Source organism: Scleropages formosus, chromosome 11 (genome assembly GCF_900964775.1).
Source record: "Scleropages formosus chromosome 11, fSclFor1.1, whole genome shotgun sequence".
Classification (NCBI taxonomy): Eukaryota; Metazoa; Chordata; class Actinopteri; order Osteoglossiformes; family Osteoglossidae; genus Scleropages; species Scleropages formosus.
The window spans coordinates 6626178-6634006 of NC_041816.1; positions in this window are offsets into that span (position 1 = coordinate 6626178).

Consider the following 7829-nt stretch of genomic DNA (forward strand, 5'->3'; position numbering starts at 1 on the left):
CAGTTGGGCCACTTGGCACTGCCACTTCATCAACTACCTGTGGCTCTCCCGGGCGCACGGCGGGGGCGATGAATAATTCCGAGCTGCAGCTGCAAACTTAAGATCTTTCCAGGAGATGCACCACGGTAAACACGGGAGCCGTCTCACGCCACCCGTGTGTTTAACAAGCTAACACTCCTGCAGCTAGCCACCGCCACTACTCTTGGCTGCCATGATCACTGCTAGCCGGTACTGTTACCCATGGCTGGCAAGAATGCTGGTCACCAGCTCTGTCACTGCTAGCTGGCCCAATGGCGGTTGGATGGTGCTGTTTTTGGTAGCTGTGCTTTCGCTGTCAGCTGGCAACCATTGCCGTTAGCCGGTGCGGATGTTCTAAACCGGTAGCTACTATCTCTACCAAAGCTGGATCAAGCGCAAGCCTCGCTGGCACGGTTCTTTGTTGGACGATCAGCATATGGCACAACTCCACGGTCAAGTACTGCATCTCTTTGAGTATCACGTCCCTTCGCATTGGATTTTCCTGCAATGGCAACACCGCTGCAATTCATCCTTGTCAATCTTTTTCTTAAATTTAATTTTTTTTTTTTATGAAGCTCTTTTAAAAACACATAGGTGGTGATGGACTCAACACATTTTTCATGGCTAAAATGGCACTGTTGTGGAAAACAAAGCGCTGCTTTGCATATTTGGAATACAAGACTTTTGCTCCTCCCTTTTCTGCAGAGGTCTCAGGAAGCCTGAAATGAGCTTTGTGCATGGCGCTTTGACCAGGACTGTGCTGCGGTCTTGATAGGACTCGAATGGAACTTCGTTGATGAATAATGCCGCCCATCTGTGCAAAAACCTGTGATTCTTTTAACAGCACACTGTTAATTAAAATATCTGTGGTGTAAAGTCCCAAATGTTGCCTTCCTGGGAAAACTCCCAAAGCCTTTGCCAAGCCTTAGTGTATACTCTTCCAAAGGTGATTATACTGTATGTTCATTAGTCCCGAAGGATAGGTGGCTTATGAAGATATCTTCGGTCATGTCCAAGAAATGTGCTTTTTCAAATAATCTTGAGTGGGTTGCATCAACCCCACTGCAGGAGAAAGAATTGTGAAATTCACATTATTTTTTATTGGCTTTGTCATGCCATGCCTTGCCTTTCCAAACCTTTTTCTCAAAACAGAGAATTTTGTAGGCAAACAGATGATTTTGGGTAAGGATTTTGTAGTAGTTTTTTTTTCGGCTGAGGATGACCCGCTGGGAGTTTGTTCCATCTGTGGCAGGCTGACCCAGTTTAGCCCACGGCCACGTCCAACTGTTCTGAGGCCCGAACATATGTGCGCTAGCAGGGGGAAAAGCGATCGTCGCCACACGGGACCGGGAAACACATATTGCTGATATGACACTGGATCTGTCACATGCCAGCACACTTCCTTCGGCAAATGCTACCACCGGCTCCTGATTCACACTTTGGGGTGGATGTGGGAAAGATGGGAAGGAAATGAAAAACACTTCTAGTGTGTCTCAAGTGTGCTGATTGTGGCAGATTGTTTGTCCATGCAGCCAGCGGTATGTGTCTAGGTGTAGAAGACGTTGCCTCGCAGGGATTGCACTTGTGTGGGGCCGGGCTACTATCTGGCTGCTTCTCCATGTAACCAATGGGACTGAGTGGGAAACCTTCTTCAACTTGGAATGACATGGAATGCAGGACTTGGAAGTACAGCTTGCCTACGCGGATGATGTCGCATTTCGAGTTTCATGATACCCCGCGGCTTTACAAATGCCACTGTCGTGAGCGCAGTGGAACACGTGGCACCCTCAGGGATAGGGGAGCAGAGTGGGCTGCCGCGTTGTTAATAACATGGAATATGGCAGCGTGGCAGAGCTCGGGGAATGCGAGCGATCCATTGGCTGTTTCCATACGATGTTATGGAAAGGCCGACTCTGAATGAAAACGGCCCAAGGCTGAGGACTTCACGGGCAGAGGGGGCAAATGAGGTGAGGAGGAGGGTTCTCTCCTTGTGAACCTTGAGCCTGAGTGCCACTTTTCACAGTTCAAATATAGGCAAAACTAGTCAGTTGGCGCCCCCCCATCCAATAATTTATTGATCAGCTTCCTCACAATATCGGGTGCAGTGACTGGAAAAGACAAACGTGTTGGGTTTAATCAACTAATTAACAGAGGCTTTTACGAAATTAATGTTATTGCTAGTCCTGCGAAGATCAGATAATGAAAGTTTTTCAGGTTTTCGAACTTGCACATAGTCATGTATTCATCCACATCCAGATGTTCATGTGATTCATGTTTTAACGCGTTCCATACATGGAATAATATGTCCGGTGTATTTTTTAAAACGGTAAAAGGAAGTTTTCCCCGATTTATATGTGTATACTGCACGTTCAAATTCTGTAGAAAGTGTAGGATCTGCTCTTAGCGAGCGACCAAAAACGACCATGATAGTTCACGTGTTAAGAACAAAAATAAACCATCCAGATTGTACATCTGTTTTCTCACATATGAGTCTGATTACATTTTCCCCCTTATTCTCCTGGCTCACAGCTTGACATCTGTCAGTCTCCCGCCCGTTGGCCTGCCTGCCCCCCCAACACCCCCGGCACTCGTCTGCGGCGCAGCATCACGGGCCTGTCACGCTGCGTTGGTGGTGTGTTCACACGGAGACGGCGCCATATGCTGTCTGGCTTCCCTGGGAAGCGACAGAGGCGACTTGAGGCTCACCGCAGAGCCAGGGGCCCGTGTGTGGGTCTGGGGGGCCACGTGTGGCTGCCTCCATCTCACTTGCCTCCGCAGAGCTCTGCATGACAGAATCCCCTTTGCCCCCAGCCAGCCCCCTGCCCACACCCACCCTTCCATTCCTGTTGTCTAGAAGTGGGGGGTCTCAATGAAGGTGTCGGATAAATAAGAAAAAAAAGAAAATAATCGCTACATGTCGCTTTCGAGACGCGTACCTGCTAGACGTAATATATGTGACATAGATGTAAATGTGGGGCCTGGAGTAACAGGATGATGGGGGGTACTCAGCAATGTGACCTGGGGGAGGTGCACAGGGTTTGTGTTTTCAGCAGTTCTGTTCTCATGAGTGCGTGCTGCTGCTGCTGCTTTGCATCTCAAGAAAAGAGGTTTATTACTCAGCTAAATTGCAGGAAGAATTGTTAGGCATGCGAGTTATTAATTATATATATATATAATATATATATATATATATATATATATATATATACTGTATATATATTTGTAGCAGTCCCATGGCGTCTGTATGAATCTCAATGATGCTGACTGTGCTGCCGCACTATCGACTTCCTTTAAAATATGAAGAGGCTTGCTGGAAGTGCCCAGGGTCATTAGCTGAAGAGTGGGAGCGAATCCCCCTCTGAGGCAGACTGTCTTCACCGTGTTAAATGCGCTTTTAAAATATTCATAATCATACACACACAGGCCAAATACACTGGGGAGCAAGAGGGGGAAATCAATAGTAAAATGTATTCCTGTTTGTGTGTGTGGTTAATTAGCTGCGGTTCTTTAAGCCGTGACGTTCGTGAGCAGATTAACGGTATCTTTTACCGTATGACAAGGTAATAGATTTGCCTGCTTCCTCTTTTTTAAATAATGTTATGATCCTGGATTATTATAATCATAATGATTAGAATAACAATTACTTGTATTTTTATTGCTGCATTGCTTATTTTAATGTGTGGTGCTGAGTTGTGTGGGTAAAAGAGTTCTCGTTTTACTTTTAAATCCATGTCGAGGGGTTTCTTCTGTTTTCGTTCTGTCGAAAGGTAAAGTACTAGGTATTCACTGGAGCTCGTGTCTGTATAGACTAGGATGGGGCAAAAGCCAAAGCTCAAAGGTTAAAGTGAAGGTTGGGGCCGTTGTTATTGAAAGTGCACACTGTCGTGCTGGTTCTTGAGCCCATTTGTCAGTGTAGTGCCTGGTGACCACATGGTTCCTCTCAGATCATGTTGGTTTTGGTTGTTCCAACGTGGAGTCTGGCCTTCATTACCCAGTGACCGCTTTGCACTTCCTGCACACTGTTTCCAACCCACATACTGCCCACTGGGGATCTCCATTTCCAGTCCAAAACATCAGAAATGTCCCACGATCCTCCTGGGGGAAAGCATGGCACCAATGCAGGGTGTGGCACGTGAGTCACGGTGCCCCCTGCTGGTGACTGTGGTGCATCGGGCAAGCGTGTCTGTGACGGTCCCAACAAACATTTCATCCTTTTGTGTGCCAAATTTTTCAGTATTTATATGTCCCAGTTTAATAAACGCAGAGGTGATTATGTTTCTGGGAATGAATGGGACATGCACAATGTCAGCAATTTATAGCACGTGAAATTTGAGAGCAGTTTGCCTGTCGACCTGTCAAAGGACACCAGCATGTGCAAGGCAGGTGCTGTCACAGGAGCCACTTGGCCAATCACATCGATGCATTAAATATGTCATCCTAATAGGAGTCCGTTTATATAGCATGGTTGGACACAATAGCCGGCCACTGGCAGATGCAGCCGGGACAATAAAGATTCGGGAAGCCCCAGGAACAATGCAGCTGTCAAAACAGAGTGGCGTGCGGCGGAAATTCAGTGCTACTCCAGGAAATGGGGACTGCCGATGGTGCACTGCAGCAGAACAATCTTTGTGGTTTCTTGAAACATCTTTAATGATAATAGCCACAGTTTTTGGCTAGATAGATAGATAGATAGATCCTAAAGGAAACAGCAGTATATACACAAGTAGTGACAGATACCAGAGTAACAGCGGAGTAAAGAAATACTGCAACGATAGACATTGCGTGCAGATAGATTAAAAAGTAAAAAGTCCTGCAGACAGTTCAATATGACTTGGTCAATAAGGGGTCAGTACCACTGTGACCACGAGAGGACTCATTATAGACCCTAATGGATCTCTTGGATCAATGCACCTGGACCAGGCTGTTCGGAAAGTGCTCCCCTGTTTAGCCGGGGTGGTGTGCAGAGCGTGAGAGTTTAACTTAAGGAGCCATTAAACAAGTTATTCACACTGTGGAAGAAGCTAATGAGCTAATTGCGTATAGGAGCACAAGCAAACGTGTCTCACAGCTCAACTTGATTTTCCTCTAGCTATCAAACTGGAAGACCGCAGCATGGATAAAATGGGCATCGTATGGAGGGCGCCCCTACGTGCAGCCTGACAGCAACGTATAAATGGGTAAATCATTGTAAGTAGCCGAATATGCAGATCATACAAGGTGTCAGTTAAATAATGGATAATAAATCTGGTGGAAATGTGTGAAGCATTGTTGGAACAGTATGTAGGCAGCAGGTTTGCGTGTCTAACTAAGGCTGTTCAGTTCCAACCATCTTTTTTTGTCTTCTGTGAAAGAGGCAGTACTTGTGGGGCGACCCGTGTGTACGTTGTGCGCCATTAGCCCACATGCGGCTGATTAGCGGCTGGCTTTCAGGACGGACCGGCTGCCTCTTATTAAGCTGATTGTGGTATGGCGTGCTGGCGTCTGGCTCGTGTCTGGAGGATGCGTGTGTGTGTGTGTGTGTGTGTATGTGTGTCTATCCTGTAATGGGAGGGGGTAACCAGCAGCTGAACAAAGATGGTCTTGTGACCCCTGGCACAGTGGAAGTGCATTTGGCTAAGATTTACCCAGAGGGCCTCGGTGAAAAAGGACCCCTGACTTCCCTCCTGCTTTGTCTCCCAAGCCCCTTCTGTAGACACAGGGAGTTACTGAGCAGGACCAGCGCCAGGCCTCAACTTGAGGGAGCCTTCCATTAATTTATTGCGGCGTAACCTATCATCAGTTGGGCCTGTTCACATACGTATTGATCACGTTTTTTTATGACAACATAGCGGTGTGCGGTCATGGAGGAGACTTACTCAAGGGTAGCATCATAACCGCATTAATCCATAAAACTGCGGTCATTCAAACGTGATGATAATATATAGCTGGATATATCATCAGGAATAATGCCCATGCTCTTTTCCAAGTGGCAGTGATGTGGGTTTTGAGAGTCCACGTAGCTGATGGGAACAAGCGGCTCTTCCAGCCAGCGTGGGTCAGCTCAGCCCCTTTTTTTTTTTCCAAGGGAAAACGGTCCAAAAGGAGCGCGAGCTCGGGGTGAAAGGTGACAGCAGGTCCTTTGTAACGCAGCAGGCCGCTGGGTGCGTGACTGCGTGCTCTTCCAGGGAAGCAGCCGGCCGTGGTGTTTCCTTTGTTGTTCTGACACGGTGTGTGTGCTTGCGCTCGTGCGCTCGCGTGTGTGTTGTTGAAAGGTTGCAGGGTGGAGCGAGGGGCCCCCCTCTCAGACACCCATCAACTGCGGCATCGCTCTCTCCGCTGTAGTCCTCACACACGAATGCGTGGCAAGACAGGGGAGGAGCAGTGTGTGTACGTGTTTGCTTTAGCCCCATTCACGTGCTCGGGGGATGCCGGCCTTCTTTCGGAAAGGTACAGCAAACGAATTGCAGAATGAAGCAGCAAAGGACACCGGGAAAGCGGCAGTGTCTCATCTGGTTTTGCCCTGAGTGTGGCAGCTGGTCAGCTGGTACCAGACGGCGTGACCACACGGAAGGTCCGTGTGCCAGGTATCCTCTGAAGGTCATGACCCTTTGACCCCATGATGTCTCACTTTTCTCTTCGCCTCCCCCCTTTTCACAGGCCGAGCTCAGTGTAAACAACCCCCTCCCACAGCCACCGGCCAACTGACAGCAGATCAGTAATGATCAATACAGTTCCGGCCCTCGGAATAAGGCCATCCCGCATCCATTTCGAGTTTCCGTGCGCAAACGTGGTATGGGACTGGCGTAAAAACACGATGTACGGGAGTCTGAAAGCCACGGCTGTGGCGCTTTTCTCCGTTTCCCTTGATGCCAGCGGTATTGATCTGGTTAATGTAATCCCGGTCAAACGGCCCAGCGTGAGCGTGGGCTATTTCAAAGCACTTCTGTCTCCTTGTAGTGCCCCGCCCGAGCGCACACTCCATATGCCATCTGCCAACCCCCCGACCCTGGCCCTTCCCACCTCCCCACGCCGCCATCCACAGCCCTGTAATGAGGGGATTAACCATTTAACTCCTGCAGAGAAAGCGAGGCTCTCCTCGACGGGTCAGTGGCGGCACCCCGCCCCTCCTCCCCGGTCCCCAGCGGCACCTCCAAGGGGTGACCGCCTCTTTCGCCGGGGCCTGGAGAGCAGGTGTGTGCGAGCTCATAACAGGGCAGTCTGCGGCGATTCGACTGCACGCCTCTGCTGCTAATGAAGCAGCTGACATATGTGACCGCAGTGCTGCACGCTCCTCATGCATATGTACAGTGTCCGCGTGAGCGGTGGGGACATATTCAACCTGACTTCCTGTCGCCTTTTACCACGCTTTCCACGGTTTTGTTCTTCGTCCCCGACATGTTTCTATAAAGAATCAGATTTCACTCGCCGTTCCTTCAGAAAGCCTGTCTTCCAATGCGAGAAGCATCATCGCCAGGAGAGGCGTTTGGACTGCATGTTTCCATGACACAAATTATGCGCGGTTTAGCTGGTGGCGGTTCACTAAAAACAGGTCGTTACACAATATCCACCCGTTTCAAGGAAGCACCGTGAGCTCTTCACTTGAATAAACAACAATCCGATGCTCATGCTCAGGAAGTGGACTTGCAGACAGGTGCGGTGGATCACTCAGAATGTGCTTTGATTTTTATGAGTATCATGGTGAAAGACTCTTATAAACAGTATTATACAGCAAACTGGGGAAAAGGGGTCACCTCGTAGTATAGTGCTTTGAGCTGCTGCTGCTGCTTATGAACCCCAAGGTTGTAGGTTCAAATACCACCCCTACTTTCCAT